This window comes from Pelodiscus sinensis, chromosome 1, assembly GCF_049634645.1.
Source record: "Pelodiscus sinensis isolate JC-2024 chromosome 1, ASM4963464v1, whole genome shotgun sequence".
Taxonomy (NCBI): Eukaryota; Metazoa; Chordata; order Testudines; family Trionychidae; genus Pelodiscus; species Pelodiscus sinensis.
Window position 1 is genome coordinate 249,897,733 of NC_134711.1, and position 26,347 is coordinate 249,924,079.

The 26,347-nt window shown below is 43.3% G+C and overlaps 1 protein-coding gene across 8 annotated transcripts in view; it reads right to left on the bottom strand.

Annotated features, from left to right (window-relative positions):
* FARP1 (FERM, ARH/RhoGEF and pleckstrin domain protein 1) overlaps positions 1-26,347 on the bottom strand; it is a 307,710-nt gene that overhangs the window by 275,482 nt on the left and 5,881 nt on the right. Inside the window, exon 1 of one of the 8 annotated variants that reach the window (XM_075918774.1) lies at positions 20,275-20,389. The exons of the other annotated variants lie outside the window; for them this stretch is intronic. The gene's annotated coding sequence lies outside the window, so the exon portion shown is untranslated. Of the gene's footprint in view, positions 1-20,274; positions 20,390-26,347 lie in introns of those variants that run through there. 8 annotated transcript variants of the gene reach the window in all.

Here is a 26,347-nt window from a genome sequence, read left to right on the forward strand (position 1 = left end):
AAGGAAGCTGCACAGGAGGCAGCCAATCATAGAAGGGCTTATAGGGTCAGCCATTCAGGGCTGAACAGGCCCATATAAAAAGAACTGCAGGGAAGAGCAGCTGCAATCACTCCCTAGAGCTTGAGGAAAAAGACTTGACTGCCTTGAAGGCAGTAGACAGCAAGCCTGACAGAGCAGTATTGCAGGCAGAGAGCTGTGGAGCTAAAAGATTTGCAGGCCGAGGGCCAGTGGAAAGAGCAAATAGGGCCTGGGGGCTGCAGGGAAGTAATCCATGGATACCAAAGTGGGTACCACAAGCAGTAGCCATCTACAGGGTCCCTGGGCTGGGACTTGGAGCATTGGGAAGGCCTGACTTCCCCATAAACACACTCTGCCACGGAGGGAAGTGGCTGGACTGAGGGACTGCAATACTGTCCCCCAGAAGTGGAGCGCCATGGAGAACGTCTCATAAGGAGGCTGCTGTCAAGGGAGTGACTTGGGTCCAGGAGCAGAAGCAGTAACAGCAGCAAGGCACCACCAGAAGAGGGTGCACTGGTGAACAGAGCTAATCCCCAGGAGCACCAGCAGGAGGTGCCACACACCATCACAGTCACTCCGAAAATCACATCAATATTCAGGCTACTCAGTCACAAACAACACGGAATTTACCCCATTCAGATTTCCAATCCAAGACAATAACACTTGTAAACAATAGCTAGCCCTGCAAACAATAGCTAACTAATCTCTCTCTTTCTCTCTCACCCTCCCCCCCCCCCATATATTATATATAAACGTTTCCTGTGGAACAACAGAGTGATGTAATCATGTCACTCTAGTATCCCACAGCCCCTCCCTCTGCCGCTGTGCCTCCTCCTGCCCTTGGGGGGGCCTGGCACCCAGGTGGGGTGGGAGGAGAGCTGAGGCTGCGTATCTCCAGTGAGGGGGGCTGGCAAGCGTAGCAACCAGGAAGCACTGCCCCGAGTAGTTTCTTAACTAAAAAATAGACATGAGAATTATCTAGAAGGCTAAAGCAGGTAATCACACAAACACAAATTAGTTACAGTCAGATTTCAAAAGGTACAAATACTTCTATAATAAGCACACCCTTTATCCCGTAGGGCTAACCCAAGCAAAGCACTGCTTATGTTTAGTATCAGAGGGGTAGCCGTGTTAGTCTGAATCTGCAAAAGCGACGAGGAGTCCTGTGGCACCTTATAGACTAACTGAAGTGTAGGAGCATAAGCTTTCGTGGGCTAAGACCCACTTCGTCAGATGCATGCATCTGACGAAGTGGGTCTTTGCCCACGAAAGCTTATGCTCCTACACTTCAGTTAGTCTATAAGGTGCCACAGGACTCCTCGTCGCTTTTGCTTATGTTTAGAAATCCTAACTAGGGATGTGAAAGTATAAATGTGAAAATGGTTAACTGAGGAGCTTGGGCTCATCAGTTAATCTTTGTGGTTACATTACACGCAGTCCTCGACCCTGCTGCCTCTGTATTAGGGGAGCAGGCAGGAGCAAGTGCTTGTAGGGGCTGGCTTTTAAGCCACATGCCCCACTCTCACACTGTATCAGAAGTAGTAGCAGGAGGATGGAGGGAAAGCAGACAGCTCCGCAGGTGCCAGTAAAAATGGGGAGCTGGCTTAAAAGCCGGTTCCCTGTGAGTACCAGCTTCTGCCCAGCAGTTCCTGCTTGTCCCCCAAGTATGAACGTGTAACTGCTGAAAATTCCACATCTGGCTCCTGGCCCTGAGGTTCCCCACCCCTTATATACACCATCGCTGACAGGTGTTTGTCCAATCTGTTCTTAAGCCTCGAATACAGGGTCCCACAACCTCACCTGGAAGCTCATTCCAGTGCACAACTGCACTTAGAGTTTGTAACCTAAGCCTGCACTTGTACCTGGGTGCAATTCTAACCCTCCGTGGATCTACACTGCGATTACAGTAACACAGGGTTTGGGCACAGGGTCCCTAGACTCTGCAGGTATTTATGGACCGAGCTTGAGTTAAACTGGTATCCAGGGTCTGACTCACTGAATTTGTGATCTACTATCACCTTATATCCTTTTCAACAGTGCGACCACCTTTCCAGATATTCCATTTTGCATTTGTGCATTTGATTTTTCCTTCTTAAGAAGTACTTTGCACTTGACTTTACTGAATTTAATCTTGTTCATTTTTGGCTCAGTAAGTTTTAATTCTAATGCTGTCCTCCAAAGTGCTTACAAGCCCTCCCGGGTGGGTGGGTGTGTGCACAATTTTCTCTCTGAAAATATTTTATTAAAATACACTTCAGCTACTGTAAAATACCATGGCACGTAACATTCGTGTGTTTGGATTTTCTGATACAACAATTAATACTTATAATAATATATGCTGAAATTATTCCTTGGCTCTAGATTCTTAAATAACTTTAGAAGCCTATTAGTGTTTATAGAGAAACTCATACAAGCACTGTAAGAAAGTTCAAAAAATTTCAAAATGTGAAGGGTAAAAAAAATGACATATGCCAAATCTAGGGTTTCCAGAAATTTCCCTTATAAGATTCATATAAAAACAAGAAGGCTAACAGCATATTGGGATACACTAGTAGGAACACTACCAGCAGATTAAAGGAAGTGATTTTTCCTCTCCATTCAGCGCTAGTGAGGCCACACCTGGTGTACTCTGTCCAGTTTTGGTCCCCCCCCCCCGCCCCCGCCCCCGCCAGAAACAGTATGGAGAAATTGGAGAACTTTCAGCAGAGGGTAAAAAAAAAATAAATAGGGGGCTGAGTCACATGACTTAGGAGGAGAGATTGAGAGAACGGATTTATTTAGTCTGCAGAGGAGTGAGGGGGGATTTGACAGCAGCCTTCAACTACCTGAAGGGGAATTCAAAGAAGATGGAGCCAGGCTGTTCTCAGTGGTGGTAGATGATAGAACAAACAGCAATAGTCTCAAATTGCAGTTGTGGAGGTCTAGGAATTAGGAAAAAACTATTTCACTAGGAAGGGGGTGAAGTACTGGAATGGGTTGTCTAAGGAGGTGGTGGAATTTCCATTCTTAGAGGTTTTTAGGCCAGGCTTCACAAAATTCTTGCAGGAATGACTTAGCTGGGATTGGTCCTGCTTTGAGCAAGGTATTTGTTTAGGTAACCTCCTGAGGTCTCTTCCAACCATAATCTTCAATTATTCTACTTTCCATTGCTTAGAACTTTTCCAACATTTAATCAGTTAGGCTGAAGTTTTCCATGCTGGGTGTCTGCTCTGACATTTGGAAAATTTCAGCTAAAACTGTCCAGCTATTTCCAACAACAAAGCTAGGGTACGATATTTTGTCCTTGTTAAATTCTAGTGACTTTTTTTTTTTAAAATGCTCCAAGTTCAGGAGCAGACTTGAAATTTGGTTTAGGGGTAGCCTTTGTGTCTAGTATATGGTTTCTGTGGCTCCCATGAAAATTCACCCAAAAGTGACTTAATCTGAGCTTTATTGAAGATGCACAAACTGATTTTTCAGATATGTACAAAAGCTAAAGAGCTAACTAAAATTTCACTGAAGAGAACATTCTCACTCGAGCCTCAAACTGCCCTAGTGCCTACCAAACGTACATGCAGCATCCCCTTTGACCTAGCGAGACAGCACCATGCATGCCTCTCTCAGCACCTAGTGCTGACCCAAAACATGCACACATCCCCACAGAGCAGGCTCCAGCCCAGGGCTTCGGCATCTCAAAAGGATCTTCCCTGTAACAGCTGCTCCCACCTGCTCCTGGCCAAGCACCAAAACTGAGAGTAGGGCACCTGCCTCTCCTAAGTTCTTAATGATCCTTCTACTGGCACCAAGCCATCTGACTCAAATGCAGAGGAAACAAGAGCTAGCTCAGGATTGTGGAGGGAGGAGGAGGATAAAGAGGGAAAGGATTACATTGTCACAATGAGCCTGGCAGATGGCGAGGGAAGGCTGGGACCACGAACCAGGAAGAGGACACAGCAGGGAGGGAAACAGATCTCACAAGGAGCTGGGGTGCAAGAAGAGAACTGGGTTTGGCAGGACAAGGATGCTGGGGTTAGATGAGAGGAGAGGGCAAGACTGGGAGTTGTGGGAAATTAGGACTTAGCTAGAGAGGGCCAGGAGACAGGCATGAGAAGCCTCAGGAGAGGAGAGTGGGATCCAGTGAGATGAATGGGACAGAAGAGAATCAAGGGTAGGGAAGAGACGGGACCGGAACTGTAACAGGGACAGGTTGGAAGGGACAAGGCAGAAGGACTCAAGCTGGGGAAAACAGATAAAAGGGCTCATGTAAACGAGGGATGTAAACGAGTAATCAACTACATGATTAATCAATAAGCATAGGTTTACTGGTTAATCTTCTCAACTACTCCCATTTCCACCCCTCTTGCTTCCTCTCTGTCAGAGGCAGCAGCGCTGGGGAGGGGCAGAGTAGGCTGCCATGAAGCAGTCCCTGTCCACGGAGAGCATTCTGGTACCAAGGCATCTCTCTACTTCTACTCCCACATCCACCCAAAATTTACATGTTGATCTGACCGCAAAAGCAGTAATGGCAAGATAAGAAACTCTAGCATCAATAACAAAACATACAAGCAAACTTCAGCATAAAAAGAAGCGTGAGTAACCTAGACTTCAGTCACGAAAGAGGCTAGCAGAGTCTATTTTTTATTTGTCATAGCATCTGCTGAAATCACAACCCTTCTTCCTCAGAACTTTGCCAGTTTGCAAATTGTTTGGTCAGCCCAGATCACCTCCACCGAACTCCATAACCCATCACCTTTTGCTGTGAGAAACTATCAAGCTGCAGCACGGGGAAAATGACATGCATCCAGAGAACACCAGGAACTGCACGCTGAACACAGATCTTGTAACAATAGCCATCCCGCTCTCAGATTTTTAGCCCATTTGTTCAACAGGAAACAATGCAGGAAATCTAAGCTACCACCTGTGATTCCAATCCATGCCCTTCCTGTCTGGTGGGAGAGATCTAAGAGCATCTGGGGATTCTATTAACAGAAATAGTTCAACACCTCTTCTGAAAAGGGAAAAAAAGAAAAATTTACCACCCATCCTAAAGCCAGCAATAGTCTATCCAGTACATAAGAGATCTCATTAACTGTCTCCAAGTGTTTTGCCTCCCCTTTCTAAACAAGCTAATTGAAAAAAGTCTACTACTCAACATAGCTGCAGCTAGTACCCTGCACCAGAGAGACTCCACACGTCAGCACAACCAGCATGCCGTCAAGGATGATCATCTCCTGGTCAGACAGGTCCAGGGTTCCCACTAAGCCCCAGGGTTGCGCAGCTACCTTATAAGCTGCGTGTAGGAGCTCAGGGCTGCTTTGCATGGAGCTGTTGCAGCCTCCTGTCCCTGGCCAGGACAGCTCCCTGCTGGGGCTAGAGCAGTGACTCCCCTGACCACAGTAGCCTCCTGCCTAGACTTCAAAACTCAACCCTAATCTGCTGCCCTAAACTTGTTCCCACTCTCCAACTCCCTTGGCCCCAGCCTCACCCCAGAACCCACACCACCAGCCAGAGCCCTCATCCCCCCATAACCCTCATTCCCCTCCCACACTAGGGATTTAAAGTTAGATTAATCAACTAATAGAATAGTCGACAATTTCCACTGACTATTTAATTAGTCAATAAGGGCACTTCTGCTTTGAAATGTAGCTAGAGCCCCAGCAATCCCCGCTTGCACCATTTCCCGCTGTGCCTCCTCTTCCCCCCACAGAGACAGTGCTGGGGGGAACTGGCTTTACCAGTTCCCCCTAGCACCAGCTCCTGCTCTCCCCACCCTTGCTGCCTCTCTCTGATAGAGCCAGCAAGGGGGGGGGAGAGGCGGGAGAGAAGCGACTAGTCGAGTCAACTATCCAATAAGCATTTGCTTATCTGATAGTTGACTAGTCACTTAAATCCCCAGCCCAATAGTATCCCTTATCTACCAAAACTGCCACTTACGGTCAAATATTGTCGAAACAGCTGACCAGTTATCAACTTAGAAAGTGAGCAAGAGATTTTTGCCTAGAGCTGTATGAAATATTTTGGGTAGAATTTTCAGGAAAAAAATAGATTCAGAGACATCAAAATGATTCATAAATATTTATTAGTTGCGCCAATTTTCTTGTGGAGAAAAACAACATTCCAGAAGTCAAAACAAAAACCACATTCTGGTCTTTGTTTCAAAACAGCTTTTCATTTCAAAATATTCCTTAAGTGTGTGAACTTTAAATACTTAAAACTGAAAGAAAATATTGTTTGACATTAGCAATTGCAAAAATTAAAAAATAAATGAGTGGAACAACAAAAAAATTCCAAGCCATTGTTCACCCAGCTTTATTTATGTCCCCGATAAGCAATGTTCTAGGAGGGCGAGAGAAGGATCCTACTCTAGTTAGTCATTAGTGTCCAGATGCACCTGGCATTGAATAGCAATTGCCTTCTCAACTGCCTATCAAAAAAATAATCCATCCTTTGACATTCGGTGGGAATGAACAAGCATCCCAATGTAAAGATAATTTCTTGAAAAAGGGTGGTCATGTTAAGAACTGGAGGGGTTCATTAAAAACAACCCCTAAACTAAACCAAACAAAAAAGTACAATTGATAATGCTTAGTAATTCAGAGAACATCGGACAAAGTAAATGCAATGGTTTGCTATATTTGTGATAAACATTAAAAGATGCCATAATTCCAGACCCTCTTAAAAACACACATTTTTGTGGGATAACTACTGATACTTATGCCTTTGAAATTGGTCCAAGGAAACTAATTTTGCCTTCTCATATTGCTGATAAGAAACACATCCTGATTTTAAATCCTCTACCATCCATGATAGATTTGCTGCCAACCTATGTAGTTCTTCAGGATCAAGAAGTATTGTGTAAAGCTATACTCTGCTTCCAAAACAGCTACATGTGTAATGTGGAGAAGGGGAATATAAAACATATCCAAGAACTTCGCACTAGTTCAGTTAATTATATTAGATATATAGATCTTTAACAACTAAACAAGTTGAGGCTATGTATACACTACCCACAAATGGTCAATACAATACACACTGCAAGTGTACATGTACACACACAAAATCATGCCAATAAGATTGTCCAGGGAGTCTATAGAGATATCATTCAGAAAGATGACCCATTTGTCTGTGTAGATTCTTGCATTAGTACCCTTCCTATCTAACTGTTAGCCTATGATCTTCATCTGCTTCTTATAACTATCCAATCTTTAGGTATTTATATATTACCAGCTCTGCCTACTTGTTTTTTCCTTTGATATTTTCATACCTTCTTCTCCTTGTTTCCCACCCCCTTCCTTTCCCCCCCCCCCATTTATTTTGGGTCTGAACCCAAACTCAAAACTCCAGTAATCTGAAGAAGTAGGCTGTGCACACGAAAGCTCATGATACCGTCTACATGTTTTGTTAGTCTATAAAGTGCTACCAGACCATTTGTTGTTTTTTAAGTTTATCCTCTACAGACTAACGTGACTATCCCCTAAGTGTTTAAAAATATATTCAGGTAGAGTTCTAAAGATCAGAAGAGAGGATTTTCCCCTTGCATGAAATCACAGATTATCCCCACCAGACTTACAGCACATACATCATCAAGCAGTGCCAGTACCTAGAGGCACTGCTAAGCAACACCTCTCTGCTTCAGGAGCTGACTTGGAAGAGGTAAGTTGATGCAGATGGCCTCAAAAAAGGGAGATCTACATCAAGTTGGCTGTTGTCATCTCACACAAACAGACCAGTTTTCCCCACCAATAGTCAAAAGTGCAGATGATGTTAAAAAGAGAAAAGTAGTAAAGGTTGGACCTCCCTCACCCAGCACCCTCGGGTCCTGACCAGTCCCAAACAAGGGATTTGTCGGACCTGGGTGAGGTCCCTCCCAACATGGCCTGGGCTGTCCTGCTGTCCCTGGCTAGGGATCCTGCCCAGCACCGCTGCTGCCTGCCCGGCCATGGCTCCCCAGGCTGGAGATCCCTAGCTGCTTTTGTTGGACCCTGCAGCCGCTGCCGATCCCGCTACCTCTCAGTCACAGGGAGAAGAACTCGCCACCTGCCCCTCCATGTCTCCCTCCTTTCCCCCTCCCACCACACTGGTGAGTCGCCAGTGCCCTTGCTGCACTTCTGCACCATGGCCTGACCTTCCTATACCTGGGCTCTGTGGTCCAGGAACATCCCAGGTTCTGCTAGACCATGGATGTTGCCGAACCAGTCCCGGTTAAGGGAAGTCCAACCTGTCCAAAGAAAAGAGATTAACAAGGACAGTGCGACAAGCAAGAACGGAGGGAAAATAGGCTAACCTAGAACAATGTCCATATGTGAAAGCTTATCTGCTAAGATGAAGAATCAAGAAATCACACCACACTTTTTTCATTTAAGTTACATCTAAAATAGATTTGAGCAATGAACACAACAACCACCAGAAATATTTCATACTATAATTATTCAATAGAACCAATGAAATCAAACATTGAATTGGTCTTATATTTCAATTTCACCTAAAGTATACTTTTCAGGACAGTGAAGGGGTCTTGTTTGTGGCATGATTCTGTGAACACTCATGACCGCTTCTTTATCCCTAAGTAGTCCCATGCGAGTCATCTTCTCTCTTTTCCCTCATTTTCTCATACTATGAAAAAGTTCATAGTGAAAAGTGTTGTATAAAACCTTTAAATCGTTTCTTTAAAAAAAATACTTTTAAAAGTCAATCTCATATTCATCTGCCTTCAGCCACAGCTGCTACACCTCAAACAATGTGCTAACAGCCTATTAATGCAGACCTTGTTTATTCTGCTGCATATGTAACTGTAGAGATAATCTGTGTATGTACAGTACTGTTTGGACAAGTCACCAAGTTTTGTGCCATTCTATTCCAGACATTTTAGACTATTTAATCAGTTAATTGGTATATTTACAAATAACTTGGCTATACCGAGAAACCTACACTTATTGTCCACACACTCTACCTCCCCTAGCAGCAGTGGGAAGTTAGCAACATGGAGCTGTGCAAAATATGGCAGAGGTAGCTGGGACAGATGGGTCAGTGCTAAAGGCAAACTGGAAGTAATGAGTAAATGGGTGGGTTCTGGAGGATGACAGTGGGCCTGGTGGCATTCAAATGAAAAACAGAGGAAAGCAGCTGGGTGCACAGCTGCAAGGTGGGGAGAGCGGGAAGCCTGACAAAGCTCACAGCAGGGCTAGGGAACCTGAGACCTTCACCTGTTACCATCCAACATCTTTTCCCAGCTGCTATTTTGCATGTGGGTGCACTGTGAGAAGCAGCAGTCCTCAAAACTGCCTCCAGCTACCGACAGCTTAGCTGGATGCATGCAGCTCAAAGATACAGGCAGGTAAGACGCATCAATGTGCTGCCCAATGACAATCAAGATGTGAGAAAAGGAGTAGCCCAGCCCTTTGCAATGTATCTTTTAGAGCCTGACCTCTTTGGGGCCTTTGTGTGAACCTCCCTTTAGTCTTGCCTACCCACAAGCAGCTCCTTCTGGAAGCCATGAACACAGTTCTGTGCAGATACAAAATTTGTATCCATGTCCGCATCCACAAATAGGAGCCGCGGATATCTACATTGACATCCTCAGATGTGGATACCCACTGATATAAAGCAGATATCCACAAATTTGCAGGGCTCTAGCCATCAGAAAAACAGGGCATCGTTTCCTATTATATGATTATACCCGAATAAGATCCTAACCATGAATCTCACTGTGTAGCAGTTTTCTGGCTGACAAGGACTAACCCTTAATTGTACTTACATGAGAGGTAGATAAATCATCTTTTCACCTATTCTTCTTGGAGTACTTGTACTAAAGGCTCATTAAATCTAAATAAGTCAAAGGCCCCTCCGCCCCCAGTTTAGGTGGCTACAGCTGAATTATGCTGTTAACTGGTTTTAAGTCATTCGATAAACTGCACAACTCTATCCCCGATCCCAGGGGATGGGAGCATGTGCTAGACAATAAGATGGTGACAGCAGCTTTAAGTCACAGAAGAACAGAACTCAATTCCTAGGAGATTTAGGACTTGTACAGCTGGGGAAGCCACTTCAGACAGCATTTAAATCTTCTGTCTTGAATGCCACTGCAAGTCACTAATCCATTGGATTTTAAAATAATTTGTAATATACATCATGCTTACAAAAAGACACAAAAAATCCCTTTATACTATGCAAACTGCAAGTCCACAGAGAATTCCTTGAAGGTAATCAGCAAGGAGTGAATTTTCTTTCTTGTACAGCTCTGTCCTAACACTGTTACACATTTACATGCTACACATGTCTAGGAAGGAGTACTGCAGAAAGGGATCGAGGGGTCATAGTAGACCACAAGCTAAATAGGAGTCAGTGTGATGCTGTTGCAAAAAAAGCAAACATGATTCTGGGATGCATTTACAGGAATGTTGTGAACAAGACACGAGAAATTATTCTTCCACTCGACTCTGTGCTGATTAGGCCTCGACTGGAGTATTGTGTCCAGTTCTAGGCACGACGTTTCAAGAAAGACATGAAGACATAGGAGAAGGTCCAAAGAAGAGCAACAAGAATGATTAAAGGTCTAGAGAACTTGATCTAAAACAGAAGGAAGACTGAAAGAATTGGGCTTGCTTAGTTTGGAAAGGAGAACACAGAGGGGACATGATAGCAGTTTTCAGGTATCTAAAAGGGTGCCACAAGGAGGAGGGAGAACCAGCCTCTGCTTCCTACAGGGGAGGGAAGAGTAGGAGTCCTAAGACCGTGTGCCAGCTCCAACTTCTCAGGAAGCGCGCGCTCTTCCTCCGCTCCCCACAACAGCCACATGCTTCCTGAAAATTTGGAACTGGAACAAAGTCCTGAGACACCTATTCTCCCCCTTCTTCCCTCTCTCCCTCTCCCCCCAGCGCCCCCGCGTGCAGGAGGCAGCAGGGGGAAGTAAGGAAGTCCCTGGAGGCATGACAGACCCAGCTGTTTAGGGGCAGGGAAGAGCAGCCCACGTGTCTCCTTGAGACCCTGGAGCTGTCCCTGTCCACTCTCCCTGGCCAGACTCCCATGAGTACTCTGCCCCAGCTCCCATCAGCACCCTACTCCCAGCCCCAGCACCCACCAACACCTTACCCCCTGCTTCAGCCCCCTGCCTTCAGCCCCCACCAGCACCCTTCCCCCTAGCCAGACATCATACAGAACCCTGCTCCTGCCCCATTCCCAGGTCTCCACCAGCACCCTGCCCCCTGGCCTGACCCCCACCTGCACCCTGCCTCCAGGCCAGATACCATCCAGCACCCTGTCCTTGCCTTATGGCCAGACACCCACCAGCACCCTGCTCCTGGCCAGACACCTACCCCCAGCTTCCTCCTGTACCCTATTTTCCACTGAGATTCTGCACCCCCATTCCTATCTCACTCACTGGCAGCCCTGTCCTACACACCAGATCTCTCATTTTTGGCCCCACCTCAGAGTGTAGAGGACCACAAATTCAACTAATGCTGGAACCCCAGAAGAGTTAATCTGGCCTGGGGCTGGAGTGCCAAGGGAGTGAGATGTCTCAGCTGGGGCCACATTAGTGATGGTTGGGTTTCTTTTGGAAGGGTTGGGTTTTTTTGCATCTCACTTGTGTGGCCCCAACTGACTTTTCTGTGGGTCAGTGACCCTGACTCAAAACAGGTTCCCACCCCTCTCGTAAATAAAGACCATGCTGAAACATTTTGTGTTTGACATAATATTTTATTTGAAAATGAAGCCTGGCCAACAAGCCCCCAATTGGGGCCAACCCCCATCTGGCCGCAGCATCATAACACTCCTGAACCTCCATAGATCCCAAACCTGAGCCTATCATACACCAGAACCCCGTCCTGAGCCTCTCACATCCCCAACCTCCTGCACCATCTACACACAGCAAACCTGTGCCCTGAGCCCTTCATATGTCCCACATCAAACTCCTGCAACCTCACACCCACAAGCCTGCGCCTGGTTCAGCACTCCAACCCTCCACCTGACCCCAATACTCTCCAGCCTAGAACTCCCTCCCTGAGCCAGCATCCCCTTCACCTCCTGCTGCACCCAAATTCCCTCCCAGAGCTTGCACCTCTCACCCCTTCCCACAGCCAAATCACTCATTCCCACTCTGGAGCCCACACCTCCTGTCTCAACCCACTGAGTAAGGGCTGGGGTCAGCAAATGATGAAGAGGAGGGGAACAGAGAGGGCAGGGCCTCAAGGAATGGGTGGGGTCTTGGGAAAGGATGCGGTAGATCTTGGCTTGCCCTGACATTTAAGTGATCTTGGGTGTAAAGAGGTTGGAGACCACTGGTCTAGATGGTACTGGGTCCTGTCATGAGGGCAAGGGACTGGACTCGATGACCTCTTGCAGTCCCTTCCAGTTCTAGTGTTCTATGACTTAAATCCAAGCCTTTAGCCAATATTCAGAGCCTTCCTCGTCAGATACCTTAATTTGGACATATTGATGATAATCAGGTATTCCTCCTTTGACACAATCCCATGTATTTACAAAGAACGTACTAAGTCCTGTTCCTCTGAATACACCTAAAATGAACCTAAAGGAAATTTCTATGCTCATAATTCCAACCTCTTCAAGATAGTCCTCTGCATTAAAAAACTGTTGGCTCTCCCTCAAGGCCACATTACCAGTGCTTTACTTGACATTTCCTTGGCTTTTCTGGGGCTGCCTTCTATTTGTTTCTCACTCAGCAACCCATACAGTTGAATTAAATAACCAGTCCCTGATTATATTTGCTTTTAGTCCCAGGAAAAACCTCTCAGACTACATGGCTGACCCAGCCTTGCTATATTGGTCTGAAGTTCGAGTAGTGGCTTCTGTTGTTTCAGCTATTACTTAAAAAAAAAAAAAAAAAAAAAAAAAAAAAAGGCATATAATTTTCCCCTCATTTAGCCTGAATGGAAAGCCACTATCACACCTGCCAATTTGCTGAGAATCACCCAATTTCCAGCTTAACTACAACCTTCCAGTGCAAGTCATAGTAGAAGAAACTATGCACTTTGTATGTTACCGGATAAGATTGGCAGAATATTAGTACAAAGTAGCCAAATTTGTGATCTCAAAGCCTTTGTTTCCAAGTAGCTGAGATTAAGTTTTCAGTGGTTAAATGTCCTCTCGGTCAGTAGTTGAGGGATAAACAGGCTTTGGATTGCAAGGATGATTAACAAATGCTGAAAATCAGTTCCAACTTAAATCCACAACAGTACAAAGAATATTCAAGTTGTCGTCTTTGATTTCCCTAGGGCTCTGGGTGTAAAATATATGGGAAAGAATAACTAAAAAGACCCCTTAATCTTGCAGGAAGGGAAGCCTACATTTTAGGCCTAATCAGCGTTGTGTTCAAGAGTCCTGTGTTCACACACACACACACACACACACACACACACACACACACACACCCCGACTTCTCTCAAGTAACCCTCAGGGTACTCATACCACTAGTTGAGAAACACTGGTCTAGATTTTCCTGTTCAGGCTGGAGCCAGGGCTCCAAACTTCACTGAGGGGCAGGAGGAAGGAGACTGGAGAGTCTCATAGCCCAAACAGGGCTAGGAGTGCAGGCCAAACAGCTGTGCTGCTATTTTTATTCCTTGCACCAGCAGCCCAACTCAACTGATTTGAGCTAAGCCTCCCTGACTTACAGGGTTTGTTTGTTTTTGCTGTGTAGACGTACAGTAACATAGTAAATTGTTGCTGCAAGGTACTACAGCAAAGAAATTACATATTGCACCACTCAGCCCGACTACCAAACTGCATGAACAGCTCTGAGCACTAGGAACAGCTGCATTTTACCCACCCCAGATGGGGCAGCCAGATCTGCAGGAGACTTCTAAGGGAAGCATATCCATGGTCCCTACTCCCACAGAATGTCATCAACAGTGTCACATGCATACTGAAGCTATCTGCATATTTTATTATTATTATTATTCACCTTGTCACCACCACTCCACATTCACATAAACTAAAATAAAAGGACTTTGCTAGCAGAACTACTGAGGCTATTTATACCACAAAGCACTGTAGGATCACATTCTTCTCATCTCCACCCACTCCATTACAAAGGATTTTGATACAATTTGCCATCTTAAGTCTAAAAATTAGATGGTTCCAGTTTTTTGGAGGCTGGATCCATGTCTTTGGTCTCTCTGAAGGTAGATAAATAAGAATGATAAAGAGTTGCATGAAACGGGCAATTAGGGTTTAACAAGCAGCAGGGTGTCTTGCAAGTTGTAAGGTGCCATAAAACCAGCACCTCTGTTAAGTCCATGGCTGTTAGCATTCAGCAATTACAAACTGAAGTTCCCAGCCCCATCTTTTGTAGGTTTTGTGCATGTTTCCTTTGAGGATGAGGACTGAAAGGTCAGCTAGAGTGATTGCTTTGTGACACATGTTTGCCCATGGCTGACAGAAAAATGATAAGAGATTAAACACGCCTTGTATAAGTTCATTTGAGAGCATAGTGATTGTCTGGCTTTACCCACACTATAGGTGATGGGGAATGTGATCCACTGGATGAGATATACCACATGTTCTGACAGGCAAGTGGAAAACCCATACATCTTGAATGGTGTACCGAAGGGCGTATTAATGATCATACTGTAGCTACCTCTGATTTTGCATTGGTTGTTCTGACAGAGCATGGAGTCGCTTTGAATTGGTGTGTTCTAGTCAGTAGGAAACTTGCTTTTGATGATGAGGGGTGTGTGGTGGGGAGAGGGTGTCTGGAAGCAATAAGAGGGGGTTCAGGAAAGATTTCTCTATTTAAAGAACTAAACATGAGTCACAGCTAGGGATATAAGTGACTAGTCAACTATCTAATAAGCATAAGTTTTTCCCCACCCTCCGCTTGCTGCCTCTATCAGAGAGAGGCATCAAGGGAGGGGGGAGCAGGAGTCAGTGCTTGGGGGGAGCCAGCTTAAAAGCCAATACCCCCCAGCACTGTCTCCGCCAGAGCGGGGGAGGCAGAGGTGTCCCTGCTGCTGCACCTTTCTCTTTGAAATATATATTTCAAAGGAAGAAACGCAGCGGGATACCAACTGCCCCCCTTATCAACTAATCCATCGACCATTCAAACTTTAACATACCCAGTCACAGGCACTGCAGCTATCCTTCAGTATTTCCCTGAGAAAGAAAAAAAATTGCCACAAACTCCAGGCTCAAACTTATTTTGTTTTGGCAAATCGTGCAGTACCATTTTGGCAGTTCTCTCAGTGGACTGGCTTGGTTAGGGGTCTTCAAAGTTACACAAAATTAGAAGTGGAAGTAGGAGTTAAAAAAAAAAATCAGTAAAAAACAAAACTGCTGCCCTTGGATTTGACCTGTAGATCCTACACTGTCTTTGCTGCTGCTTGAATTATTATTTTTTAAACTACTGGTGGGCTCGTCTGAAAGTTCTTAAATGATCACATCAATATACACATCCCTCTTTCAAAATGATTATTTTGTGAAGGTCTTGAAGTTCAGAGTTTCACTAGAAATAATAAAACTTAACACTAAGGATGTAAGCACCTAATCGACTAGACGACTACTAGTTTCAATCTTTGAAATGCACAAGAGCCCCTGCTGGGATTCTTGTACATTTTATATGGAAATGTCGCGTGGAGCCCAGGGTCAGCAGTAGACTTCCCACTGGCCTGGGGTTCGTTGCGATGTTTCAATTTTGAAATGCACATTTCAAAGGTGGACTGCCACACTAGTCCTTATCAACTAATCGAATAGTTGATGGAAATCCCATCGACTATTCAATTAGTTGAAATTTAACATCCCTACTTAACAGCTTACAAAAACTTATTTTTTACATAATACAGCACATAATTCTGACTTTTAGCTTCTCCTTCTGTCTTTATCATGTCTATGTTTTGTTTGTTTTGAAGAGGGGGAAGGAAGACACATGCTAGGCTTCATTTGTGTTTTAAAATATACAGACTTAAAGCAGGAGAAATAACTGTGGATCTATTTCTTACTGATAAAGAGAAATGGATTGAAACTGGGAATAAAATGGAAGTTTGGAGCAATTACAGGGGCTACTCAACTCAGCAAGCACTGAGTTTAACAGTAATTATGGCTTTGAGCAAGGAAAACTTAGAGAATTTTTAAAAACCCAATAACCACGGTCTCAAGGGAGGAAACTAGAGAAGAAAAGGTGGAAAATCCAAGAGAACAATAATTAAGTCACACATACACACACAAATTCCTCTGAAAATACAATTAACGAGAAGTGACTGATGCAGCTTTTGTAGGCAGTGTCCAAAGAGCGGTGGGTAGTGTTCCCTGTAAGTTGGGTACTCGTGCAGCTGCTCAGGAGAGATCCAAATGCTGCCCAGCTAATCATGAGAGTGCCCACAGCAAGGTTTTAGTTCCCCTGGTGGTGCACAATACACGTCTTGGTGCACATAAAAAAATCATTCTGCACGAAAATTTTAAAAATCCGCACATGGATGGAAGAGATTAGAGGGAACATTGGCAATTTACAACCACTGCACTATTCTGGAAATGGATGATATGGAGCAGAAATAAAGGTATCCAAGCCAACTTTACTAATATGCCTTCGAATTCCTCAAGGGGCAGAGCCAGAGAAACACAGCAAACTCAACAACTATTTAAAGGACATAAGCACACAAGTAGAGTGTAGCATTTAAAGTGCCATTAAGGAATGCAACTTTGAAAAGCGCACAGATAAAAGAAAAATATATTTAGGCACATCAGGAACAATTTTTCCCCACAAGTGCTAAAATTATGGAATAACTTTTCTAATCAAAGTAGGAACAAATTGGCCACAGCACTTTAAAAAAGCCTAAACAGAGCGACCTTTTGTAGAGAACACTCCTAATATCTTTTATATGATCAACTCCAATGCTCTCTTGACCAAGATTCCTACTTCCATCAGAGAGATTATGGGTATGTAAAGAATATGAATCTGCAAAGAGAACTTCACCCATCAACCAATAAGCAAAAAAATTGGAAGGCACAAGACCATAATTAGGGCTGCAGATTTGTCTCTGCATTTTTAAACAAAAACCAGGAGTAGTAGTAGTGAATTAAATTTAGTAACCCAGACTTTCACTAAGCATAAATGCTACCTGATTTTTTGTAATGGCTGTCTCCACCTCGTCGTGCAGTAGCACAATCACCACCTTACCACGGGAGTATAAGCAACACATAAAACAGTCACAAATAAATGAGGGGGGGGAGAATTAAAAAAAATTGTTTGGCCCATGATAACAAACCCGCATCCACAAAATTCACTGGTTTTTACCCTAGTTAAAAATAATAAGTCCTCATTAATAACTAAGCTATTATCCTTTCTGTTAAATAAGAGCACACATTGCCTCAAATGTGAAAACCAGTCAAAAGTCCTTAATGCATAGGAAGTGACAGGACAAGGCAAGGACACCAACAACTCTTTATTAGAAAACAGGAGACTTATCTGATATAATAATTCTTCTGTATGATCAAAAATGTTTGGCAATATCCTGAAAGGTGTTTCCTACAAGGAATACAATATATAAATTTGAAGCTGGAATTCTGTGATATTCACAGCAGGATTTTTTAACCACATGATATTCTACAATAAATGAAAAATATTAAGTTTACTATATTATCCTTCTAAATTACACACAGGACAAACATACAATTTAATCCACGATGCTCAAAGACAATTTCTATTTAATTTTACCTGGAAATCCACACCCTCCATATCCCTCCTATGCTTTCATAGAGAAAAGCAAGAAAGCTGAAAGATCAAAATGTTAGGTAGTAAAAATACTTTTCCTGTGTTAAAAGTTGTTTAAAATAAACAAACTGACACCCAACTGCGCATTTTCATAATGGCAACAGTTTTAAGTATAAAATTACTAAAGCCCAACAAAAAGTAAACAATTTGAAAGCTGCCTCCATTACAGTTATCTCTTCAATTAAAAAAAAAAGTTAAAATTGGGTACTATGGAAAAATGCTGTTGAAACATGCCGCGGACAGCAATAATATTAGAAGAAAATGTGTGCTGGTTTCCACACAGTAGAACTTCCGAGTTATGAATACCTCTGGAATGGAGGTTAAATGTTACAGTTGTTGTTTCAAAAGTTTACAACTGAACATTGACTTAATACAGTTTTGAACTTTACCCTGCAAAAGAAAAATGTTGCTTTTTTGTTTGTTTCTGCTGTTGCCTGATGGCATGCTACCTGTTCCAAATGAAGTGTGAGATTGACTGGTCAGTTTGTAACACTGGTGTTTGTAACTTTGTAACTCTGAGATTCTACTGTACTTCAAGAAAGAAAAACATTATATGAATAACCCAGTTAGGAAAAAATCAAATAATTCTGATGACATGAAAATTTGTGACGGTAGAATGTATTACACATCAGAACTCCTGTTCTCTATTAATGAAATGGTTTGGAGTTTGAGATAGGGATGTTAAATTTCAATTAATCGACTAATTGAGTAGTCAATGGAATTTCTATTGACTCATCAAGTGGTCGATAAGGGGGACACTTTCTAGCCCACTGTGTCTCTGCCTTTAAAATGTATAAGAGCCACGGGCAGCTTTTGTACATTTCAAAAGGGAGAGAGATAGCAGTTGGGAGGCCTCTGCCTCCCCAATCCCCCATGCTCTGGCTCCCCCCAGAACCTGCTCCACCCTCATTGCCACCTCTCTCTAATAGAGGCAGCAAGGGGAAGGGGAAGGAGGAGAGGAAGACTACTCAATAAGGATAGTTGCTTACACCCCTAGTTTGAGAGTCATGTTCTGTATAGTTCTAACTCTAACCCGTCTCATTTTAGTAAGAAAAATTAAACTACCTTCATGTAGATACAGTGATTAATTACATTTTCTGAAGTTTAGGTCTCTTATGATAAGCATTATTAGATCTCCCTTTCTCATCAAGCATCATAACTTTAAGAATGTATAATAGCTGCCTCCCAGAACAATAAACAAAAGTACTCATCCTGTGCTGGTAAACTTTGGTTCTTATTGTAAGTGGACCCTTAGCTTATTTTACATCTTTCCCACTCTTCAGTGCCCCCACCCCCTCAGCCAAAAAAAAAAAACCAAAATTGTCAGCTGTGGGGGAGTTAGTCAAAAAATAAACTTCTGCAAATTGTAGCGAGGAGGAGGAAGAAACACACAAATGAATTCCTGTTCCCTTGGATGCAAGCTAATTATATATTGGGTAATCCCCACACAGTTTGAAAATATTCAAGAGGTCAAGATTTCATTTTTGCTTTTCATTTGCAACTGTCAATTCTTATTCCCTGCACGAAGTTCCCCCGCAGCACACATGCTTTATGTTCATTTAAGGATTACAGCAATTCAGGCACATACAGCCAATCAGGCACTATTAATCCAGCCTTCAAGGATGAGCTGTAGAATGTCCTCAGTACACCTACAACAGAAAAACAGCTTAAAGAAATCCAGGTGAAAAAAAAAAACATTAACTAGCAGCCTGGATAGGCTATTTTGCTCATTTTAAAACTCCACAGACATGTCACCAATGGAATAGTTCCATTGAACTAACATTCATTAAAGGATTCTTTTAAAATCCCTTTTATTATGACTAATTTAAGAATAGAATTCCTTTCCTCTAATGCATTAATACTCTAATGCAGAACACACGTTAGCAGTACCGAAAGCAACAGACTAGAAAGTGAACCCTTGTGCACATGACCCGTTTTTAAAAAGAGGAAATATTCTGAGTGACCCATTGAGTACTAAGATGTTTCCAGCATGAACCTAGAAACGACATACACAATAAAGTATAATCCTCAAAACAATAAGCCCGAACTATTGCTATTCCTCTCAAGTCTTGAAGAGCATGAAGAATTTGATTGAACTTTACCAACACGAAAAGACTAAATAAACACTGTAAGTTAAACAAAACTATGCTGATGATCTAGTTGCAATTACTTCCAACTGATCTGAGTTATTATTGTCCCCTCAAAGCTTTAAACCTCACCAAAAACAAGGTCATGCTTTACTGGAGGAAAACCAAAGGAAGAGGTGTCAAACGTGTCTTAAACCCATTCAAAAGTGACCAAACTAGCTTTGCTTTCTGACAGGTTCTTATTAAGTTTAACTCGGAAGTCTATTATAGAAACACAGCTATTCTAGGATTTGTCATCAACAAATGTATTTGCACTTTTAACTAATGATCAAATTTCATCTAACATGCTAATTATAAATAACTACATCATGTTTTCTCACATGCACAAAACAGACATGGAGGGGAGAGGGAAATCAACGAGGTTTTTTTTCTAGTTAGTATCATATAACCAAACTCTAATGCATTACATACCCTGTAACTATTTCCTAATCGAGCCAAAGCAGGATTTCATTGCATAGAATAGCAGAAAAAAGCAAGTGTGCAAAAATAAACGAAGATACACACGTCACACTTCATGGTAACTGCATCTGTATATCCACTTTATATTCTTCTCCCTGTGCCTCCACATCACCTCTCCTGGGCACAGACATGTCTCTCCCTCTCCTTACTAGGCTATTTCCAGGCTGCATAGCTGCTTGCCTATATTGTGAATTCCCCAGCAATGGCAGAGTGCCTAAACAGTACTGCTTTACCTTCCCCCTTTCAGGCATGAAACAAAAAAATGGCCACATTTAAGTTACCCACCAGCTATTTCTGAGAAATAACATTGATTCTTAAGACAAAAGTATTACAGAGCAAACATATTAAAATCAAAGAAGCTACACACTGTAAATAAGCTTACTAGAGAACAATCCTAACTCCACCAAGGGCACTCTGACCAGTGAGCTGTCCTTCAAACCCCACACAGGGGTTCTCCAGTGATTACCAGTTCATCATTCCTTTAGCTCAGAACAAGAACATTCATATATCTGTGAGACTCTTCTTTATACATAGATTAATAGAACCCAACATGTCCTCAATAGACAAAAGGTTCCTCAGTTGAGGCAAAGGCTGAATTTTTGCATAACTGGAGTAGATACATTTGCATACCCTTGTTCCTAGAGAACTCCCGGGAAACCAACTTAACCTTAAAAGTTCATTCTCAGTTTGGCCCACTGTTTCAAATAGTCCTCTGAAGCTCATAACCCTTCCCAATGTTTATATTAGTCATGTAATATATTCAAATTAATACAATCCCACAATAACTCAAACATTTTAGCTCCTAGAATACGTAACTTAAACTTAATTCACTAAGGCTTGTCCAATATATTGCAGCAAAAGTTGCCATTGCCTGTCAAGCCATTTACTTTAGTACAGCTTACTAGGTATACTTGTGTCACGTTATTGGATTCTAAAGATCACTGTTGCACCCATATGGAGGCTGTTTGCCCCAAAAGTCTGTACAAAGGGGGTCATGTGAGGTGTCACATGAAAGCTTATGTTCTACTGATTCTGTATATGCTATTCATGTACTTGTATAACATCTGTATGTGGAATTAAAATACGTACTCTGTGTTGATGCTGGAAAATTCTCTGAGGCAGAGCAAAAGGCAAAGAATGTTCGTTCAATGGCTATGCTAATTAGCGAGGCTCCAAGGACAATAGATCTCTAGGTGCCAAAGACACACCTGAAGAATAAATCTAGATGCCTACAGATCAGCCAGAATAGTGATTGCTGGCTTTGGACACAAGGATAGGTCTCTGAGCCATGTGACCCACTCCAGCTTGGAAGAGACCAGGGATGGGCATAAAATGCCATGTGGCAGACTCCATTTTGTCTTGAATTCGGCTCCTGATCCCAGATGCAGCCTTGCAGGGAACAATGAGCTGGGAAGAACCGTGGACCCATCCTGACATAGGATGTACAGGCAGTCCCCGGGTTACGTACAAGATAGGGACTGTAGGTTTGTTCTTAAGTTGAATCTGTATGTAAGTCAGAACTGGCATCAGCCGCTGCTGAAACTGATCAGTTTCAACAGTGGCTGAATCTGGACACCAGTTCCACTTACATACAGATTCAACTTAAGAACCCCAGGCGTCCCCAAGTCAGCTGCTGCTGAAACTGATCAGCAGCTGATTCCAGGAAGCCCAGGGCAGAGCAACTCTACCTGGGGCTTCCTGTAGTCAGCTGCTGGTCAGTTTCAGCAGCGGCTGACTTGGGGACGCCTGGGGCAGAGCAGCTCGGGTGCTGCTGGGTTGGTCCAGTAGCACGGCTGTTCCTCGGCGCTACTGGACCAATCCAGCAGCACCCCAGCTGCTCTGCCCCAGACATCCTGATTCAGCCTCTGCTGAAACTGATCAGCAGCGGCTGAATCAGGACGCCTGGGGCAGAGCAGCTGGGGTGCTGCCGGGTTGGTCCAGTAGCACCAAGGAGCGGTGCTGCGGGACCAACCAGCAGTGCCCCACCTGCTCTACTACAGGCCCCCGGCTTTGCTCCACGTCTCCCTGGTCTGCTGGGGGGGCACTAGCTGCGTCCCCCCCCAGCAGACCAGGGAGACATGGAGCAAAGCGGCGGAGGACCCGGGCCGGACCGTGGCGCTTCCAGATCAGCGCCGCGGTCCTCCACGGCTTTGCTCAGCATCTCCCTGGTCTGCAGACCAGGGAGATGCTGAGCAAAGCCGCTGAGGACCCGGCAGGACCCGCGGCGCTTCCAGCTGATCTGGAAGCGGCCGCGGGTCCGGCCCGGGTCCTCCGCCGCTTTGCTCCCCGTCTCCCTGGTCTGCTGGCTCCCCCAGCAGACCAGAGAGACGGGGAGCAGCTTTTCTCGCCCCGGAGGAGGTGGGCGGCAGGACCAGGCGTCCCGCCGCTCCAGTCCTCCGGGGTGAGAAATCCCCGTTCGTAACTGCGGATCCGACGTAAGTCAGATCCGCGTAACTCGGGGACTGCCTGTATACCAGAGATTTTTAAGATAGCAGTTGTAACATCTCTGTTAAGAGCTTGCATTGAGAACTTGGTGATTCGATGCATGTAATGTATTCTCTTTAACAATCTTACTCTCATGCTTTTCTTTCTTTTATTAATAAACCTTCAGATTCTAAAGGATTGGCTCAGCGTGGTTGTGTGGGTAAGATCCAGAGTGTAAACTGATTGGGACCTGTGGCTGGTTTTTTGGGACCAGAAGAACCTGTTCAGGGTAGGTGAGATTGGGTTCTAAAACCTTTCACCTGTGTGTTAGGCCAGGGGCTGACTGGGGCACAGGAAGAGCTGGGGTGTCAGAGGGGTTTTTGCTCGTAAGGCTTCTGGCTAGCCAGATTGGCAGCTGAAGCACTTGGTGTGACTGGTTTGTGGACTGTTTGGGAAGGTCTCTGGTCTAGGGCTGTAAGGAGCCCCAAATTTTGAGCAATTCACCCTAAGCCGACACCCTCAGTTGTGCCCAGATTCAGCCCAGTCCATCACAACTTGGTCCTGCCTCAGCACAGAGGCTGAATTAGATGACCTCTCAAAGTTTCTTCCAAGTCTACTTCTCTGTGATTCTATATTCTACTAAGGGAAAAACAAAGCAGAAACTCTTAATCCCTTCTCAGAATTTTCCTATAGGAAAAATCAGAGTCCTTATAGATTTTTTAAGTGTCCTTTGACTATCTTATTTTTATTAGAAGCAAAATACAGGACTATGTAGCACTTTAAAGACTAACAAAATGGTTTATTAGATTATGAGCTTTTGTGGGCCAGACCCACTTCCTCAGATCAAATAGCAGAAGAAAATAGTCACAGCCATATATACCAAAGGATACAACTTAAAAAAAAAAAAAAAAAAAACATATGTAAAGGACAAATCAAATTTCAGAACAGAAGGGGAATGCGGGGCGTGGGGGGCGAGAAGTAAATCTCCCCCTCATTCCCTTTCTGTTATGAAATTTGATTTGTCTTTTTCATGTGTGTTCATTTTTTTAAATTGTATCCTTTGGTATATATGGTTGTAACTATTTTCTTCCACTATTTGATCTGAGGAAGCGGGTCTGGCCCACAAAAGCTCATCATCTAATAAACCATCTTGTTAGTCTTTAAAGTGCTACATAGTCCTGTATTTTGCTTCAGCTACACCAGACTAACACAGCTACATTTCTATCATTATTTTTATTATACCAGCTTTAATTAATTCTTCAGGTATTAATTGCATTAAGCTAAATATGATTTTACTTTTGAAAAGAACAAAACTATTCTTTTGACTATTTTTCCTCCAACTTTCCCAATTTGCCAGCATTAGCAGCAGCAAATCACACTAAGCAAGAATAGTATTCAGATCACATTTTTAAAATTTACGGTCTCCTTTACTTGCATTGTGAGGTTGGCACATAGTTTAGCGGGGTGGCGGGATCTAATTTAAACAAAACAAAACAAAAAAAAAAAACCACACACACACACCCCACACTAATTTCCCTAAAGACTTTCTTATATATGCTCATTAGTTTTCTTCCAAGAATTTTCTATTTCATGGCCCACATCTAAAGCTGTAATTTGATTTTTGAGAACCAACAGTATTAAGTATATGGAACTTTTGAGGAATGGGGGGGTAGAGAAATAAAAGGTGTGTTGCTCCTCGGGGGGGGGGGGGATTTCCTCAATGATATCTTTCTTGTGATGGCACAAAATATCCCTCAAGTTTTCTTGAAAGACAGGAAGTATCAGATCCTAAGACTATAAATTTCCTAGTAGACAAGACATGAATTCTGGAATATACCGTTCCTATCCTACATATCAAGAGGGCTCTCCAGGCTATTTTTACGTGACAGTGGAATGAAAACGTAGTCCTAATATTTTCTTACATCAATTGTTTATTCAATTCACTCACCCATTTCTCTGCCCACCTGAATTATTCTTGTTTTATTTTTCCCTACTTAGTTACTATTCTAGCTTCCTGACAATACACTTTCTATGGGTTACTTTAAAGAGTCCCAAATAGCTCACTTTTTACTGCAGAAGAAAGGGCAATTCTAGGGTTTATGAACTTATCCAGCACACACGGAGGTCAAGAGGAGATTTTCCACTGACGGCAAAGGGAGCTGAATCAAGCCTCTGAGTTTAAGTGCAATGCGGTGTTTGGTTTCAGGTCTTTTGCATGAGCAGGTGATAGCTGCTTTCTTGACAGACATATCACACTTTGAATCAGGGCCCTCCAGAGCCAAAAGCATTAACTATATTATTTCCCCCATGAATCGGTACGTAAGAGGACCCATAACATGCATTTGTCAAGGGTTACACATGTCCAAGTTCTCCTTTTTTCTCCAAACAGAAGGAACAAGGCAAAATATTTTTTGCATAATTGAAGAGGGGATTGATTCTGACCTTTCTCGCCCACACCCCTCCCATATGATTCTAATAAAGTATTTATATCCCCTGCTTGAAAAGTATAGCTCACCCATACATTAGTAGACAATTAGGTAAGGTGTAACTTCACTCAATTCCATCAAATATTTTCTCTATCATCAGAAAGTTTGAACCAACTTCCCCACCCCCCACCCCAGTGAAAAACCACCATCAAGTATCAGCTGCTAGTTGTTTTCCCCAAAATTTGTTTAAACCAGTCCCCTGGTGCCTCAATGCAGGCAGAAACATTCCTGGGTCTTTTGTCTAGTGCCTTAATATATATTGATGGCCTCCAAGTTAAAGCAGAGGATACATAGAATGCATTCATTGTCTCTTCTTAGTTTGGCATCTGTCACTGACCTTGTCCCCAGTAAGGCAAATAGTATAAGCAAAGCCATATCACTAACCAGAACAAATCCTAATGTGGACACCCAGGTCTAGTGCAGCTTATTTTGGTACATTACCAGACCAAGCTAAGCCAGTGCTGAATGTTAGGAGTTTGTCTCCCTATAATGGCATTGGAAGCACAATTACGTAATAGCAACAAGGGCTTTGGTAGGGCTTCTTCTCCTGGCAAACCCTTTTTGTATTGGGTTCAGGGCCTCCTTAGAAAGAGCTACTAAATCATTTGGAAGTGAAATACTGCAGGCCCTAAGCCTTTCCTATAACACTACATACCACCGGTCAAGTTTTGGTCAAATAGTTTCATTTCAGGTATTGTTCAGCCTGTGTCTTATTTCTGAATTCAAATCTATTAATAAATCCAGACTAGCAAGTAGTGTTCTCTTGCACTGCCTTTCATTTAAAAAAAAATAACAAAAATCACTTGACTATTCTCTTTCATTAGAGGAGCAGCTCACCTGCTTTGTCCTTACAACTGCTGCTGAGGCATTTTCAGAATTATTCTCTGCATGGTCCAAGGAATAGGATATTTTATGCTCCCGTTCCATTACTTAGTAGATAAACACTTTTCAGATCCTTCCTTGTGTATTCATTTTCTAGTATTACTTCTATTTCATAAAATTCAAAATCAGACTAGACATTTCACAGAGAACAAAACAACATCCCCAGCCCAAAACCACTGACAATAAAAATTGTATCCAAGCACATAAGTGAACCCCATTAAATCATCAAGTTG